This window comes from Lissotriton helveticus, chromosome 9 (genome assembly GCF_964261635.1).
Source record: "Lissotriton helveticus chromosome 9, aLisHel1.1, whole genome shotgun sequence".
NCBI classification, from domain to species: Eukaryota; Metazoa; Chordata; class Amphibia; order Caudata; family Salamandridae; genus Lissotriton; species Lissotriton helveticus.
Window position 1 is genome coordinate 94,179,989 of NC_136070.1, and position 17,442 is coordinate 94,197,430.

Consider the following 17,442-nt stretch of genomic DNA (forward strand, 5'->3'; position numbering starts at 1 on the left):
TGAGGCATTAACAACACCTTGTAATTTACCAACAACAACATTGAATCCGGAATGGATACAATGGGTGAATTCAATTACAACGGACAAAGTATACTACTACCTTGATCCAGAACTAAAGGAATTGAAAAATCTAGAATATGAAAGAACATTCCCTCTGCCTATCGACATTCTGCCCTTACGACAATACGCTTGTGTAATCTATACAGACGGACATGCTCAACCCTCCGTTTGGGGAGAACAAGCATACAACCCCACATGTGAGATTACAAAAGAAGTGTGGCGCGGAGGTAAACTAAGACCTCTATTAACAAAAACACACTCAGTAGAAACTAATTCAGAACAACAGACTGAAATAATAGCATTGAAAATGGCGCTAGATAATGCGGATCGCGAATTCCCGACACTTATAGTGTCCGATTCATATTACTGCGTCAAATCATATAACAACGATTTGCAGACATGGATTCAAAACGGTTACAAAGATGACACAGGTGCAACAATAAAGCAAAAACTGCTTTGGGAACAAATAGCTCTTTTACAAAAAGAACTACCAAAGACTCACGTGACACATTCACTGAGTCATCAGCGTGATGGCGTTCACGTTGCAGGGAATTCATTGGCTGAGACAGCCACAGCGGTAGCAACTAAATCGGCTTCCGTAGCTCGAAAAAAGCGTACAGTGAAGTATATTGACGGTGAAACAGTGCTGGCGGTGAAAACGTCATCATAAGGCGACTGCTCAGCGCTACCGATCAACTATCCACTCAATTATACATACATAATCGATGCAAACTCCGTCCCATTTGCTCGAATCCCTGGAGTGGGGGATAGAGTGATTCCAAACATGGACAGGAGAGACTTGTTAATAGCAGACGCACATATGGGCGAGGGTCTCAGACAACTCAAACTAAAAGATTCTCTGGAAGAATTACAATCAAGGTACTGGTGGCCAGGCATGAGCCTGCATCATACCATTTTTGTAAAGAACTGCCCAAACTGTAACAGAAATCGCAGTGGTGAGAGAAACGGTGTAATACCGTGTCGTTTCACTCCAGAAAAAATCAACAGTAAAAAGCAAAGCGTCCGATTAACATATACAGGCTAGTTTCCACTTATAATGTAGATCATCAGCACTCGGCTGACGTCTGGACTGTTATACAAAGATTTGCGAGTCTAAATGGCATATACGCTAAGAGCATGCTACGTTTGACCATTGTTTTCAATCTGGCCCTCCAGCCTGAGGGGAAACATGGCCAAATGAGCATAGCACAGCGGGACTCTTCTCACTTCCTTCCTGAGGGATACGGGATGGTGTAAAGAAAAAACCAAGGCATAAAGCTATCTATAACAGAAAGGATATTAGGTTCGGGAGCTGGATGGGTCAAACATCTTATAAGTGTCCAACGTAGTCTAAATAACTTGCCAAGAAATTCTCTGAAGGGATTCAGTCCGTACGAATTATTATTTGGAACTAGGATGTTAGTCTTAGATCTCGACAGTCAGACTTCAGTGGTAAAGGAAAAATGCTTTGATATCAAAGATCGTTTGGCTATTTTGCAGGACTTAAACGAAACAAGAAAAGACCTGAGCAACATAAAGTTGAAACAGCAGCCAACAACCACTGAAGAACCACCACCTGTCCCAGCAAGACCTGTCTGGATTCCAAAAGTCGGGGATCTAGTCAGAGAAAAGATCGCGGTAAAGAAGGAATTTGGGCCTTCTTACAGAAAAGCAGTTCCTGTCTTGTCTGTCAACGGGACAAGATCAGTTGTACTACCGCCGCTTGCTGGTAAAAAGGAGAACCGAGTTGTATCCATCGACCTGGTAAAACCACAACATGTGGCCGATAACAAATAGTAGGCCAAGTGGACTCCCGAGAAGTAGTAGAACACCAAGATTTGCTACTAACACAGAGGTTCAATCTAAGAGGCTAATCACATTCGAAACGCCTACAGAACTACAACAAGGACTATGCAACAATGCAATGGAACTTAGACCTCTGAAAACCCAAATAAAAACATTTAGCAGAGACACACCAATCTATAATGAAGTAACAAACGACTATGCAAGAAACAGTAATCCTGAAGCATTTGGAACAATTGACAGAACTGCATCCGGCTACTTCATAAACTTCGATGATTCCTCTGAAGGCTTCACTGAATCAAAAACACAGCCATCAACAAAAACCTTTAAAGATAAAGTTAAAGTACTTTTGAAACAACTGAAAGAAACATATCTGATTTCTCCATGGATTGAATTTTGGGTGGGTTTTGGTGCATTTATCCTCATACTTTGGCTCATCATGGTACTAACTTTGGGACGCTTCATTGAGGGAAAATATGCTAAAATGGACACAGCAAGTCAGAAAATCAACTTGATCCTCAAACCACACACATCTTCACACGTCGAGAAAAGAGAACTTTCTTCAGTCAACTTCACAGCCAATCCTATACCGGGTGGGGTAGCATGGGACAAAACTGACTACGAAATTTATGGTCCGGTTGAAATCCTGAAATATCCACACCAAATTAAGATCTCGTTGAGTGACTTTGTAAAACCAAGCTCATTTGCTGATGATTGGGACTTTGAAAGTATAAATAATATGATGTCTGACTTAGTGATGTCTGCTAAATTTACCAAACATGATTATTTGCAGGGTTCGACAAATTATGATAGTATGTACTGTTATAACCACTATGGTAACCATTTTCTACATAGATCTGCACAACCTAGAAATGTTTTAAATTATATTCAATGGGAACATTGTGCAACCCCTCCAAAAGGAAGCTCAAGAACCGTTTATGACAAATATTCATACTTTTCAGGTTTTAACACAAGTAATGCCGAAACATTTTATTTCAAATTGTCAAATAAGACAGGGACAAAGACCATGATAACAAACACGAAATTGATATATTCAGACTCATTCTTTGAACAAATGAATACTTTTGGTTTTGATTATTGGGACAAAAATGTTGAAGTAAAAAGTGTTTGGGGTACAAAAGAATGGCAAGTACAGGGTATAGAATCTTTGTTTAGAGCCTGCATGATCCCAGAACAAATTATATTTTTGAATGACACTGTTCAACAAACTACCTGTCTTGGCTTAGCCAAAATCAAAGACTTAAATAAACCGTCTATTCCAAAACCAACAATGAACAGCAATAGCTCCACAGATGAAGAGATAGACGTAAATTATGTATTAAACCAAAACAGAACACATCCTGATTGGAAACAGTGGTTGATCTGGCCCACAGATACTAATAACTGTCAAGACAGATTCCTGAACAAAACACAGGGGTTCAAAATGACCAGGCCAGACCCTAGATATTCCCAAAGACAACACCCAGGAATAATAACCACCTACAGTGTGGGCAAATTATGCCTTCAGTGGCTACAGACTTCCACACTGGCAGAAATTAAGCAACACCTAACTTTACTTACTGATGGTGCTGACTTGCGTGATTTCATTATGGGACCGCGCAAACAGCGTCAGAAACGTTTCATAGCAGCCTCTGTATATGCAGCATACAACGAGGCCTGGAAGGTGACTCAAATTGAGACAGCAGAAAGAATACGGGAAATTGACCGTATTAATTTGGAAAAATCACTTTCTGTAGTGGACAATGGGTTAATGACTCTGTCCTCCAGAATTTTTTCTCTGGACAGCATTGTGTCTTCAGCAATCGACATAATATCGCAAGACTTGCTGTTGTTACAACACGGTCAGTCTCAATTGCGTTCTATTGTACAGCTAGGCTGGACGTTACAAAATCTGCGTTCAGGCTATGTGCCTTGGCGTTTAATCAACACAACGTCACAATTCAATATATTTAACCTTACTGATAAACAAATCAGTATGGCACAGAAGGGTGCTGATTATACAATTCTGAGCATTGAGAAACTCGAGAGATTACCAGTGACAATGTCAGAACGACCTGTCAGTGAATGGATAATACATGGGATAATTAATATTCCAATATCAACCTTCAGTTTTCAATACTGCCAAAAATATATACAGGCTGGCATGTACGAAAAATTGGGAAAGGGGTACATTAAAACAACATGGAACTTGCCCTATTCACATGCATGTGTCAGTAATAAAGGACAGAAAGTGTTTCTTAGTGGCAATAATTGTGCAATGTCACTGAGCGGTACACTTCTGTGTAATGGAATTAGTTTGCATGGAGCCTGTGAAGGGAACTCAAATAACCTTTCATGTCACCAGCTAGGCGCACCTGCAACAGAGATAGAACCATTCTTTCAAAGACTCTATAATGGGAGTTACATTCTAATTGTAGATCGCAGATGCTGTAGTCTTATGCCCGGGACTCCTTATCTCGTAACTACGACTGCGAAGGTCAAGTGCTGTGGACGCTTATTGTTCCCCAGCTCCCTTCCAGACAGGGAGGCAAGGGCATGGCCCAACTTGAAAATTACTTCTATTCGAATAGATACTTTATGCTTCTTCAGACGCCGACCAGACTCACGTCATCAAAAGAAACGTATGATCTCCTAGTCGCAAGGACGACTGCAGAGATTCACTCCTTATTATCAACTAATTCCCCCATACATTTCGCAGAAATCCTGAATGAAATCTTAAATATTTCTGATACCAGTGGAGTCTCAAAAGTATTTAAGACAGTATTTTCGATGGCATTAATACCATTCAAAGCCATACTGGGTATTTTTCCAGATTTCGTCCATTCGATTTTTGGCGGACTTCCCCTCATTTTGGGACTAATTGCAGGAATCCTATTCTTAGTCCTCATATTTTGTTATGGCAAACCATGTCACAGACAAAACACCTGCGACAAGGGAAGAAACAATCCTAGCCATTGGATACCGTGACCGGATATCAAAAATCCTGGTACTATCCCGGCTTAGAGACCTGAACATGACTTGGTTTCTTTCATTTCGACCAATGTGGCATCGATGTGTTTTACCTGTATTAAGGTGCTTGCTATGCGGAGAAGAATGCGTGTTAGACACCTGTCTGACTCTACAATCAGATGCGCCAATGGATGCAGAAACATTGTTGAGTCCAATAAAGGCTCATGCTTTGTGCTGCCCTCAACGGCTACCAATCCTGATGACGGCATTCGTGGAATCTTCACCACTACGATTAAGGGGTAGTGAAGTTCATGATGAAAGCATTGATCAGGTACGACCTTCTGTCAGCCATACTAATCAAAACGTCAATGGAGACAATCATGCGCACGAATGCATGGTTACACCTTTTTCCGAGTTAGTGGAACTCTCCCAGGAAGCTGTTGACAACTTTTTCGAGAGTCTAAATGATATGATGTTCTCACCAGAGCAGAAATAGAGACTTTTGAGCAAGCTCGCACACGGCGTTCCCTGAATTTGGCCTTCAACTAGAATAGCAAAATACCATGAACGATTTTCCCTCCAGTTCACGGACAGCAATTTTTTTTTCAGCGGCCCCAAAATATTTCTACGAATTTTTCGGGACACTTATTTTCTGCTTAAAGTAAGAACTATTCTTAGAGAACTAAGATTTCTATTTTTAGATACTTTATAGACATTAGCTGCCCGCTGGTATGTTCATAATTATTTTATTCTGTGATGGAATGGTCTCGAAACTTTTTTTTGTATTAAGAGCCATTTCATGTGTAAATTCTCATATACAAATTAGTGGTAATGTATAGATATGCGTGATTACTTTAGCATTATTGTACAGCTTGAGTGCATATATTACATGTGACTGTTTTTTCCGTATATTTGATAAATTCAAAATGCATTTATGTATTTTGGGGTGGTAAGGTATACACGATACTCTACAGTATGTTTTACTATGCATAGATTTGTAAATATGTCCATAGTTAGCGTGGAGTGGGTGTGATGTATTCCTATAGGTTCTGTATCGATCCCCCTATTCCTGACCCTATTCTGGTTAACAAGTTAACTAGCAGCCATCCCATGAGGCAGAAAACCCCCATGATGCAGGAACCGTTATCTGATAAAGCCACACTACGGCACAGGAACGTGTTATCTGATTAAGTCATAACGCTTGCCATCTAATTAGACAAGCGATATTCCTCCAGCCCCTGATAAGGCATACGGAGTTCTCAAAACAAATCAAACCTATGACAGACCTGGGAAAAACCCTGCGGCCATTGTTTTGATTTCACCGAGAACTTCAGCAAAAGAATGTGCTAACGACCAGGTCGTATGACATCCTTATTGACGTATCTATGTCCATCCTTACGTCAATCTCGGCACCTTAAAGGTATAAATATTACCGATATTGCCCTATGCAAACACACGCGGTGGTGACGAGATCGGAGCAGCCAGACTTGCCGAAGCCCAGAGCAGAGCAGACCCCGCTGGCGCAGCCCCGCCTTCCTGACGCGCTGAGAACGAGACGCTGCTTTCTCCTGCCGAGAAATCCAGCTCCGGCGCTTCCGGGTAGCCCTCGCAGGCAGCCTGGAATATCGAGACCAGAGACGAGAGATACCATCCCTCATTCATCCTAGATTCCAGGTACAGAACTGAATAACCCCTTGCAGAGAATTCTTTAGTCAGTCACTTGGCAAAACAAACTTAACTTAAACTGTAACTTTCTATTCCCGCCCACGTATTAGGCTTAGGTCAGGTACATCTGGGGTAGGCGTAGTTAGAAACACCAGTTGAGTACGATTAGTCAAATGTAAATGTGTATGTATTCATTTTATTCATTTTAAACCTTCATATGGCTTAGAAACCATATCAATGTTTTTACAGTATTATTTTATACTTCTGCTTTTATTGTATGCACTTTACTTAACCATAAGTATTGCAATAATATCGATCCATTTCTCTTGTATGAGAAAAGAGACTGATCAATAAATAACATCTTTTATTGAACACGCCCGTCTCTTCCTTTTCTCTACAATCTGGTGAGACTAAGAATGCACGTACTGACTGAGTAAAATAAGTCGTCTTTTGTTTTCACACGACTCTAGAGATACACTCTTGATTAGGGGAGAGCAAAGTTGTCATGTTCTATGGTTGTCAGAAACTAAATCCCTTCTTGTCTATCCAGGGAGGTTCAACTCCTCCTTGCCTATTCGAGAAAGTTTCTAGTGAACTCTGAGCTAGCTGGCAAAACCCAAAACTTTAAGTCTAATATCGACAGTAGTAGACCTAGTTAACGTCTGGTCTAGGCCTATACTATTGAAGGTATTATTCCAATGCGCAGAGCCTATTGGGATAATAGGAACTACACTACACAAGGAGGCACCAGATCACGAGTCCTGTCTCTGGAAGCCCAATCCATATGGCAGTGGCTGCTTGCCAGGGGCCTCTCAATCGTCGCAGTTCGTCTTCCAGGAACCCTGAACGTGCAGGCAGACGGTCTCAGCAGAGACTTCGCAGAAGCGCATGACTGGGTGCTCAATGACGACGTCGCTCAGGAGGTCTTTCGGCAATGGAGAGTGCCAGACATCGATCTGTTCGCAGACGTGGCAAACACGAAATGCCCCTTCTTCGCATCCAGATTCCCCCCAGCAGGGATCACGGGGGAATGCACTTTTGATCAGCTGGTCGCAGACATTGCTGTACGCTTTTCCTCCGCTCCCTCTGATCCCGGGGGTCATACAGAAGTTCTACAGGACCAACACCAGAATGATCCTGATAGCGCCAGAGTGGCCACGCCAGTGGTGGTACCCGGATCTCCTTCAACTGTCAGAGGTTCCACATCGGAGGCTGCCCTGCTGCCCGGACTTGCTGACCAAGAACGAGGGGAGAGTGTTTCATCCCAACCTCCCTTCCCTCCGATTGACTGCATGGCTCCTGAAGTCATACAGTACGGACATTTAGACCTATCGGCAGACTGTATGGATATTCTTAAAGAAGCTAAGAGACCCTCCACCAGAAAGTCTTATGCTTTCAAGTGGAAGAGATTTTACCTTTAGTGTAAGGACAACGCTCTTGATCCGACTCAAGGTCAGGAGCAAGTGATTCTTCCATATTTACTGCACTTGGGGAGGTCAGGCCTGAAGTATCCCTCCATCAGGGTCCACTTAGCTGCTATCACAGCTTATAGAAAGTCTCCTACCCAGACCTCATTCTTCCAAAAGCCTTTGGTCAAAGATTTCCTAGAGGGGCTTAAGAAAGTGTTTCCACCAGTGAGGCCCCCTCTCCTCCCTGGGAGCTTAACATTGTCCTCGCCAAGTTGATGGGTGCTCCTTTCGAGCCTATTCATAAGGCATCTTTACAGCATTGGACCTGGAAGGCTGCTTTCTTAGTAGCCATCACTTCAGCCCGCAGGGTGAGTGAGATTCTGGCCCTGTGCTGCAAGGAGCCTTACACTGTGCTCTACGCCAATAGAGTGGTGCTGCAAACTCATCCAAGCTTCTTGCCGGAGAGATCTTTACATTCTCTAGACCTACAGAGGGTATTGAAGTTTTACCTTGCTAAAACCCTTCCGGCTATTATCAACTATGGTTCTACAAATACCGGGCTGGCTGCTTCCAAAAGATCTATTTCTAGATGGATCGTCTCCTGTATAACCTTGTCCTACCAACTAGCCTACAAAGCTTTGCAGGGCAGACCACGAGCACACTCTACTAGAGGGAAAGCTTCTACTGCAGCTCGTCGCAACATTCCTATATCTGAGATTTGCAAGGCGACTACATGGCGCTCAATACATACCTTTACACGCCATTACTGCCTAGATTCGAATGCACAGGCCAATGCCCAGATGGGGCACGCCTCTTTGAGGAATTTGTTTGCATAACTGCTATTTGAATGTGATGTTACTTCATGTTCTATATGCTCTGTTGCTCGTCCACGAGACTTGGGGTATGGGCTTGCAACTCTATTCATAGATTATGACTATTGATGAGTATCCCCTGGATGAGAAGGATTAGTTATGACTTTGATGAGTATACCCCTGGATGAGAACTAGGATTACAGGTAAGTAACTAATCCCTCGGTTTGCGCCCTGGTCCCAGATCGTCCATGCCTAAAGCAGGCCTTGTCCCCAGCACTGCGTGTTCAAACAGCATGGTAGAATAAATGCATGCAATGAATATGGGTACACGCGCAAAGCGTGGGCATTTCTTTGTTATGGCATCAATATTTGCATAGTGCCTTCTATAACCAGTTTGGCACCGTAGCGCTCCTTAACTTAGGCGCTCATTGTGGTAGGGATCTGTTGTCCTGGTATGTTGTGAATGGTTTTACGTAGATAGTAATGCCTAAACAAGAAAGCATAATGCAGTAGGCATAGCGAGCCAACTCCAAGCGCTTAGGATGGCGAGCACATCGCTACGTTCCCACTCCCCACCAGCGTGCAGTAAATAGCACGTCCATTTCTTTGCCATTTCTGGAGCCTTCTGCGATGATTCTGAGGGTAGCTTGCGCTCCTTGCCCGAGATGCACAGACCTTCCATTTTATACCTCTCTCCCCCGTATTTGTTTTGCTGCTTGTTTTCTATCTCACATACACATCAGCCCTTGAGTCTTAATGGGGGCGACCTTTCACCTGCTGAGCTGAGCTATCTATACAGCACATACATAACACCCTGATCTTGGGGCCTCCTCCTCAAACTGCACCCCGCCTTCCCTGCGCAGAGAAATTTTTTGTCACACCCGAGAGGTACATGGAGGGCAGGGACATAGCTATCATTAGTTCAGCAGGCACAGTGGCACCAGGTTACAAAGCCCCGAGGAGTGTACTGGACCCCCCATAGTTGCTGTTGTAATTTATTTATTTATGTTTTGTATAGCGCTAGCTGGACCCGAGGGTATCAGAGCGCTTCACAGCAATTACAGATAAGCATCAAAAAGACAAGGAGGACGTAAACAGGGCAGGGAGCACAGGGGGAAGTTAAAGTCTGTACAATAGCAACATGAGCACACTACATGGGGGAGATCAAGAGTGAGTCATCCGGCTCTCTCTGGGAGCATAGAGATAGAGATCTAACAAAGTCAAGCGAGGGGTTCTCGTTACGATCCAGCCCGCCCAAGAAAGAGGGCTTTGAGTAGCATCTTGAACTTCGGGAAGGAGGCGGTCATTCTGATGTGGGGGGGGGAATGGAGTTCCATATCTTGGGAGCATTACCCGCAAAGGACTTACTAGATGTTTTATGTTTCTGTGATTTCCTCTTGCACTCTGCCATTTTGGTCTATTCCTTAGTGATAATAGGGTCTTCACAAAATTGCTGCCATACATCCCCAACCTTCTTGCGTGCCACTGGCTTATCAGCCTGTAGTGCCTGTGGCTGCAATTTTTGTGTACTGGAGAAACTGTCCTGGTCCCAACTCGAAAGCCACAAATGCATCGTGTATGATCATAAATCTAGCTGCGGGATAGAGATCAGACAGCCTAGCACATCCACCGCCCTGCCAGAGGTCAACTGCCATAGTCTGAGCTATCCGTGCTAAGGGCCTCACTATTCTGATGTCTAGGTATGTATGCTGCTCTCCGTAGTACACCCTGAACGGCTCTCTCCCAGAGTCGGATTACCATGTGGTAGGGTCTTGGGCACACTTTTACCTCTCATAAGAAGGGCCCCTAGATTGTGGTTGCCATATGCAGTAGCGAGTAAAGTCTTTTCCAAGTTACCACCCTAATCTAGCTAGTGAACTACATGTTGCAACTGAGCTGCTAAGTAGTATAGCTCAAGGTCTAGTACCTCCATCTCCTCTTTGTCCCACTCCAGTTAAAGAGTGGACAATCCCACTCTGCATCCTTTCTCTACCCACATAAGCTCCACCAAGAGCCAATCTAATTCTGGGAACACCTGTCGAAGAATCTCGTACATGATGCTCTGGAGCACATACAAACAGCGGGTTAGCTCCACCATTTTGGTCAGTGCTATTTTCCCCGTTAGGGAGAATTTTAAGGTATTCTTGCATTTAATGGAAGGACAGAGATTTCTTATAACATGCCCCAGTTTCATATCATGACATTGTTGTGCCCCATGTGCAATTTGCAGCCCGAGATATCAAACACTCTCCTTTTCTCCGGGCAGCCCATGACTCCGGAAGAGATTCTCAGGCTATCCCTTTCAAGTGCCCAAGTGGGATCAAGCCAGATTATAAATGATTAAGATGTAGCCCTGATATCTCCCCAAACTCCTTCACAGAATTTAGGAGGATTGGGACAGATGCTGCAGGCTTACGTAGATATGTCATTGCGTCTTCAGCCTAGAGAGAGACAACATGAACTGTCAAGCCTGTCAATGCAGCACTTGACGAAGTCGACCTGCGATGGGCTCTATCACCAAGGAAAGCAGCGGGGGGAGGGGGCGATGGGCAACCCTGCTGCATACTCCTCACGAGTAGTAACTTGTCAGAGACATATTTCCCAGTCCATACATGCTCTACGGATTGTATGTAAAGCAACTTATTCCATTGAATGTACTTGATCCCAAGTCCCATTCGCTCCAGTACTATCCAGACGTATTCCCAGCCAACAGAGTCAAAGGCCCGTTTCATATCCAGAAAGGACAGTCAATATTTTTAATTTTCTATGCAAGGAGCGTTCGTTACATGTGCTAAACGACGCAAGTTACAGAGTGTAACCCTGCGCGGAATGAGCTCCGATTGGTCCACATGGACAAGCCTCGGTAGGTATATGAGTAAGCGTGCCGCCAGGACATGGCTGACTACATTTTATTTACATTTAACATTACAAGGGGGTGGAAGACAATGAGGGGCTCCCTCTTGGGCTTTGGGAACTCTCCTCTCTCTAAGACCTCTGGATAGACCATCAACAGTTTGTCTGACCATGTCCCAGGAAAGGCCTTATTGAATTCAGCTGAGAATCCATCCCCACCTGATGCCCCCCAGCCCCACTCCCAAGATTCTTGGCAGTCTTCAGGGAGTCTATCATTGTATGGAAGACCTCTTCTTTAGTTAGTGGAGCATCAAGCTCTGCACGCTTCACCTCGCTTAGCCGTGATAGCGACGGTGCATAAAATGATTCATTGGCTGGCCAAGGTGGAGAATAGACCCCCCAGCACCCGTAGATGTTCCGCAAACACTGTTGGGATGGGTGAATGCAATGTCAATGAATGTCATGATATATGCGGCCTGACAACAACAAAATCAGTAAATGCAATGTGAATGTATGCCAAAGCCTGCCAATATATACCATAACTTGTACCCCCACAGCAGAGCCGACATCAGCAATAATGATAGCAATGTCTGTCATGATCAAGGCTTGTATGACAATATTATTGTTGCCAATAAGAACAATGTCAGTGTACATTCAGACCAAAGCAAATATACCTTTGACGACACCAGTAAGAACAAAATCAATGTATGAAATGACAGCTGTATGCACCCTGTTGGTAATGTCGATAAAAATTATATTAGTGGCTGCCAAATTATTTTTAGGAATTCCAATGAGCTTGCATCATTGCTGTCCGATTCATGGATTCAAGGTGACCTCCTCATCAACCCCGAGTCAGAGATACATGGCAGGTGGGGTCCCCCATTAGTTACAGGCAAACACGCACCCTGGGAAAATCCTGATTGATTCCACAGATAGATGCACCACAAACAAGTGCAAGATAATTGGCCCCAATAAAACCTCTTTGGACAAAAGCTTGTGTTCCCCAGAAAAACCACAAAGCTAGATACCACATGTAGATAGGTACACTCAACCAGTCAGTACACGACATGCACACCACACTTAGGGCCAGATGTAGGAGGCCATTTACTGTCCGGTGACGATACCGAATTCAGGTGTGCATGCACATCTGTGCATGCACACCTATGTCATGTGACAGACAGACATGCCCTTAGGGCATGTCTGTGTGCCACATGGCGCACATGCCTGTATTTGGGATGCTAGAGGGTGTCAAAGTGACACCCCCTGCACCCTTGCTGGAATCGGTATTTACCGAATCGGTAAATACCGATTCGGTATTGCCCATTGATTCCTATGGGCTTCAATGCCCATAGGAATCAATGGGCATTACCGAATCGGTATTTACAGAATCGGTAAATACCGAATCTTAACGATACGGTATTTACCGATTCAGAAATACCTACATCCCCCCCCCCTTTATTTTACCACTTCTTAAATACCGAATCGGTAAATTCGGTATTTAAGAAGTGGTAAAATAGAATTACCTACATCTAGCCCTTAGTGATCACGCGCTCCTCACACCGGACATCTGGGCACATACACACTGGCCCACATAAACTCTCCCCTAGGTCGAGAGCTATCTGTGACCTTATCAAATGCGCACATGTGATTGATTCATGACTAAGATGCTCTTTTGGAATGTAGAGAAGATTTTATTGTACCTCATGAACTGTATAAATTGACGGCCAAAACTTTGTACATCATGAGATTTTGAGCAGACGCATTCTGTCCAGGCTCTCCCAGTCCAAGGTTTAATTTAACCAACTTGTTCATGTCTTGCAAGACGCCTTTTGTCTTTTCATTTATGTAAGGTAAATTCATATCGGAGCAACATTTTGGCAAGCTAGATAGGAGAGATTGGAAGGACCTCGGCCCGACTGTATTCATCTACCCAAAAAAGATCGGTGAGCAGACATCATAACTGGTTATAAGGTCTGCTGAATCCACGGGGCGGATATCCAGCCGGAGACAGCTGTCATAGAGTAAGAGACTACGGGCCAGATGTAGGAGGCCATTTACCGACCGGTAACGGCCGATTTCGGCCGTTACCGACCGGTAAATGGGTATTTGTGATGTAGGTGGCCAATTTTACCGATTTGGTAAATTTACCGAATCGGTAAAATACCGAATCGGTATTTTTACCGATTCGGTAACTGCCAGATGTAGGTGGGACTCTTCTGAGTCCCAAAGGCCTTACAGATTCGGTATTTTACCACCCAATCAAATTGGGTGGTAAAATACCGAATCCAGGTGTGCATGCACATGTGTGCATGCACACCTATGCCATTTGACAGACAGACATGCCCTTAGGGCATGTCTGTGTGCCACATGGCACACATGCCTGTATTTGGGGTGCTAGAGGGTGTCAAAGTGACACCCCCTGCACCCTTGCAGGAATCGGTATTTACCGAATCTGTAAATACCAATTCGGTAATGCCCATTGATTCCTATGGGCTTCAATGCCCATAGGAATCAATGGGCATTACCGAATCGGTATTTACAGAATCGGTAAATACCGAATCTTAACGATACGGTATTTACCGATTCAGAAATACCTACATCCCCCCCCCTTTATTTTACCACTTCTTAAATACCGAATCGGTAAAATTCGGTATTTAAGAAGTGGTAAAATAGAATTACCTACATCTAGCCCTACGGGCCAGATGTAGGAAGGCCTTTACCGGTCGGTAACGGCCGAAAATCAGTATTTTCGGCCATTACCGACTGATATTGAGCTTTCGGGATGTAGGAGACCGAAAATCGTCCGAATCGGTAAATTTACCGAATCAGTAAAATACCGAATCGGAAATATTACCGAATCGGTAAATTTACCGAATCGCAACGGTTTGCGATTCGGTAAATTTACCGAATCGGTAAAATACCGAATCGGTAAATAAGAAGTGGTAAAAATGGATATTGAGATGTATGGAAGCTCAGAAATACCGAATTTGCTTGAAATTCGGTATTTAAGAGTCAGTATTTACCATGGATTGGAATCAGGTGGTAAACAGGTGCAACCTATATAAATGGCCCCAAAAAATGCAATTCTTCTTGCACAATGGCGGCATTTTATGTCATTACAAGACGGCTACGGCTACAGGAGGAAGGAGAGGGAATGGCAGAGAGAGGAGCAGGTGTACAGACAGAGGATAACCCTGTTCATGCTCACAGAGGCAGAGATACTCCAGAGGTACAGGTTGGCCCCAGACACCATCACGGAACTCATCAGGGACCTACACCCACTGTAGGAGCACACTACCCTAAGGACACACGCTATTCGTCCCCATGTGCAGGTGCTGTGCAGCCTACACCTGCTTGCCTTTGGGAGCTACCAGAGTGTGGTTGCTGCGGTAGGTGGGGTGACCCAGAGCAGCCTGTCAAGGTTTTTCCACAAATTCCTTGACGCCATGTTACAGAGGATGGAGCATTATATATCTTTTCCTGCAACCCATGCTGAACTGGTCCAAACAAAATCTGACTTCTATCAGATGGCACGTTTCCCTAATATAATTGGCTGCATTGATGGCACGCACATTCCCATTTGTCCCCCTGCAGCCACCGAATATATATACAGGAATTAGGAAGTCCACCCACACCATCAATGTGCAGGTGATCTACAATGCTAAGTTCACCATTACTGACCTTGTGGCAAAATTCCCTGGGAGTACCCACGACTCCTATATATTTCAAAACAGTGGCATCTATGCACGGCTGACTGCAGGGGAATTTGGTGAAGGATACCTCCTAGGTAAGACACAGTGTGTGACCCCTGTAACACCTATTGCAGTAAGAAGTACATGAATGAATGTGAGTAATGTATTCCCATTACCTTTTAGGAGACAGTGCATATGCCCTCCGCTCCTTCATACTCACCCCCTACCTCAAAACCCAGCCAAAGGAGATATAACCGGGCACACAAGAGCACACGTAATGTGGTTGAGCGAACATTTGGTATCTGGAAAAGCAGGTTCCGATGCTTGCACAAGAGCGGAGGTGCAAGGCAGTATACCCCATGTTTTCATTTGAGGTTGAATCTCCTCTTTATAACTAGGTTTTTGTCAGTAGAATATTGAAAATTAGTGACCAATTGTACTAAAGTACCCCTGATATTTTTCTGAGGTCCTTTAATTTTTCCTTTCTGACAGAGCGGGGTCTCCCTATTCCCGAGTGGGTGACCGGGTGAGGTGAGGCACATTCCCACATAACGCTGGGTAAGTTCAGACATTTTGACCATTTGTGATTCATACACATCAATCCAGTAGTATTCTACAAACTACTGTGTGACGGCGAGACTTTCTCTACCGTATTGTTTGTATGTATGTTGTTTGTCTGTTGCATCCTTGAAACCATTTTTCACGCTATTGAGTTGTACACTTTTTTCATCTTGTTTTAGGACAGACGGTATGATTGGATTATCACCAGTACACATCTGGGCTCAGAGTAACTGGTAGGATTTATCCATTATTAGTGTACAAATTCATTATTATTGTAAATTCATTTACTCTAATTTGCAGTCGCAGTATTCACCAGGTCCTGAAGAAAGCTAGGACCAGTTGTCCATCTAGCTGAAACATGTCGACCTAAATACACCATGCCTTGGCATAGTTATTATTTAAAACTATTGAGGCATTGTTTTTAGTTTTGACCCTAGTACCATACCTAATAAACTGACTTTTGGTTCTTTGAGTCAATTTTATTTTTCACTTTCACTCTTCACGCGCACTGCACTCCATTGGCATCACTAGTGAGTCACTGTGGTCTATAATTATATCTACAAAATCCATCTTTGCATCAATTCCAGGTGCCTTGATTAAGAATTGGATTTATGATACATTTCCCACGTGACGATACTCCACCAGATGGGTGGGCTGATGGGAATCTTTCTTAGCCCAGTGCTATCACTACAGTGTCATTAATGGATTCATGGTTTCAGACTCAACATGGCATACTTACAGTGACTTTGACCAGGTTTCTTCTGTTTGTTTTGCTAGTATACCCCCATCACCTGCTATAAGATCATTGCTGCCTGTGCCATGTTGCACAATCTTGCTGTGAAGAGGGGGACTGAGGTGGAGTTGTCAGACTATGAGGATCATGACGATCATGAGTGTCAACACCAAGTGATGGCAGATACAGACGTGAGGAAATGACACGCAACTATTTCTGAGTAAGTGATGACACTGAAACCTATATTGAAAGCACAAGCTTTTGTTTTATTTAGTATATTTCCAGGTATGTTAAAGAACAAAAGTGCAACAGTAAGCATTTCACAGCAATGCTCACAGTGAGCAAACACACACAGACAGGTGTTGAATCCACCCACCATAGTTGTATATTGTCACTAGGCAGGTTTAAATGGCACAAATGTGCAACTAATTTTTTTTTATCTATGATTTTAATGTCCAATGGCTGTAGGCCATATTATCAACAGTTTATTTGCGGCCACGCTTTGCACTAGCAGGTGTATGTGGCTCAACCTGTTCACTGGGCGTTTGGCCTGTAGCCTCACCCTGTCGCCTGCTGCTCCTCCTTGTCTCTACGACATGGGGGCTTGCCGTGCTGCTCCTACTGGTGCTACCTTCAGTGTCCGGCACGTCAATCGCAGCAGTTTGTGCACTTTGGGCATTGAGTAGAGCCTCCAGCGCACCGATCATTCCGGCTATGCCCCTTGTCAGCTGATTGCTGTTATGAGTCAGGACTTCCTGACTATTCATGCTACGCCTGCATAGCAGGGATGTGGCTGTTGCCAGGCGGTGGATAGATTTCTCAGTTCTCTCTGCACGCTGCTTCTCCCTGCGCCTTGATGTAATTTCAGAGTCCAGTTTTGTGCA

At 44.0% G+C, this 17,442-nt stretch overlaps 1 protein-coding gene across 1 annotated transcript in view; it reads left to right on the plus strand.

Annotated features, from left to right (window-relative positions):
* The window catches only part of LOC144782641 (uncharacterized), a 589,272-nt gene that overhangs the window by 21,919 nt on the left and 549,911 nt on the right, over nucleotides 1-17,442 (plus strand). The gene's annotated exons all lie outside the window — the stretch shown is intronic.